Consider the following 2,471-nt stretch of genomic DNA (forward strand, 5'->3'; position numbering starts at 1 on the left):
TCTTATTCTCCTCACGTTCCGTACTAATCCTTTCCTTCTTATGGAGAGTCAAGCTTCCTTTCAATGTGCCTTTCTTGTGCCAGCGGACCCAGATCACCGAGGTCCGCTGCAGCACTTCCATCAATCCATCCCTCTCCTGGGGATCTCTCAAAATCTCTCTGACAGACTGACTCAATCCTAAACTCTTCTCGCTCTTTTGTATAAACTCAGCTCCACCCACCTCCCAGCACGTTTCGTGTTCCAAGCAGGGAGCCACCAAGGGATGCTATGCTATACTCCAAGCAGGGAGCCGCCGAAGGTGCTTTGCTACACTACTTTGTGGTGTGGGGTGCAGGTGTTGGAGTGTGGTCAGGTGTCCCCACCTTACCTGGATAGTGGGGTACCACACCTCAGGAGGAGGTGCAGTACCTCTGTGGCGACTGAACCCTCAGGGGCGTCACATAAGCAAAAGACAATACTGATAATACAGCAGGAGATCGCAGAGGTGTGTGTGTGAATGTGTGTGTGTGGTGCGTACGGCATATAGAGTGTGTGTGGTGCGTACGGCGTATAGAGTGAGTGTGTGTGTGGTGCGTACGGCGTATAGAGTGTGTGTGTGGTGCGTACGGCATATAGAGTGTGTGTGTGTGTGGTTCGACGGTGTTCCTCTGGTGGTACCGCATAATAGGTTGGTACCAGGAGCAGTTTCTATATTGAGGCACCCATCACTTGGGTGTCCCAATATGGCGGTCATTGAACTTCCTCCGCTTGGAATTCTGGGATACGGTGACATCTGGACAGAACAGAAAATGAAAACATTACAAGGCAATTATATAAATAGAAGTATAAAACAATGAGAAAACCCTATTTGCTGAATCTGGAATACCTTTTTATTAGAGATCAGCAAACTACACTCGTCTGGTGTCCAGCTAAGCCTCTGCCTCCCCCTAAGCCACCCATGACATCGAGGCGTGCTGCACATCTTGACATCCCAAAGATTAGGCCTCATACTACATCAACACAGTGGTCTAATAAATAGCAGAGGTGCCCTACATTAGGGCTATATACAAGCTCTGAGTTGTACCGAGCTGTAATACAGTTTGCAACAAAGTCAAATAACCCGTAGAGTTTTCACAGGAGTATGGAAAGAAAATGTTATGTTTCATCATATTCCAATGTATTAGTTAGACTTGAAGGGAATCTGTTAGCAGATTTCACACTCCAAACTGTTTATATGCACATGGAGCTCTTTCAAAGTAAAGTCCAGCGATACCTTTACATGGCCAGTCCGTTCCTCCATTACTGAGAAATCAGCGATTGAATTGTTAATGCAAGCCTCTGTGGTAGAAGCCTCTGTCACTCCAGCTCTAAGCCACTATGCTGTGGGACTTCATCAGGCATAGGAGTTGTCAGTTAAGCAGGAAGAGGCGGCGCTGTGTGGGGAATAGAACTGGAGTGACAGATGCTTCCGATCTACTGTAGTCAGTCAGCCTCATTTGCAAATCAATTGAAATGCTGATTTCTAAAGTGTCAGTGAAAAACTTTAATCCATGTAGACATCTTTTGAGACGTAACCTATCATCCTCAAATTGAAAATATAGGGTTAATTGAAACTGATGAAGTGAGAGAGAGCTGACACTTCAACCTCCATTTAAGTAGTGACCACCTGCAGTTACCAGGTACTTATAACAAAGGTCTGCTCTGGGAACTAGCCACCAAGAATAGGATTCATTTATTCAGAGATGGAGAAGTACAGGGGCTTACTCTGTTCAAATGATTTTTCTTAGACCTTTTGGAGCCAGTGGTTAGTGATGAATATTGGGGTTTGCATCAATCCAAAGTTTATGGGAGGAATATTTTCAGCGCTGTAGCAAAAGGACGAACATAATGCATTCACTCACACATGATATAGTGGACTGGTGGGTACAGCGAAATTAGTTTTAACTTGTGGTGGATGAGGCATCAGGTTTTGTGTTGAAGGACAGGTATGTATACATCTGGAGATTTTTTTTCCATATGTACTCCGTATGTTGTAGGTAAGCCTTACTCCATTTTATTGCAACAGTCAACACAAATATTTGACAGATCGGGCAATGTCTTGATGTCAGGATGTCTTTATGTCCCCCGTTTTAAAAAAACCTTTTACTCACAGTCTAAAGGCCCCGTCACACTAAGCGACTTACCAGCGATCCCGACACCGATATCAAGGTGTCAGGATCGCTGGTAAGTCGCTATGTGATCGCTGGTGAGCTGTCACACAGACAGCTTCACCAGCGATCAGCACAGCGATGCCGAGCGCCCGGCATCGCTGGCCAAATAGAATCAAAATAAAAAATAAAGTTATTCTCACCTTCCGACGTCGCGTTCAGCCATCCGGCCTCTCTCCACGCTCCAGTCCCAGTGATCCTTTGCACGAATGACAGCGAGATGTCACGGTCTCGAGGGATAACAAAGTCTCGCGGTCATTCGTGCAAAGGATCACTGGGACCGGA

Source organism: Dendrobates tinctorius, unplaced genomic scaffold (assembly GCF_039654945.1).
Source record: "Dendrobates tinctorius isolate UK_male_01 unplaced genomic scaffold, ASM3965494v1 ptg000029l, whole genome shotgun sequence".
Lineage (NCBI taxonomy): Eukaryota > Metazoa > Chordata > Amphibia > Anura > Dendrobatidae > Dendrobates > Dendrobates tinctorius.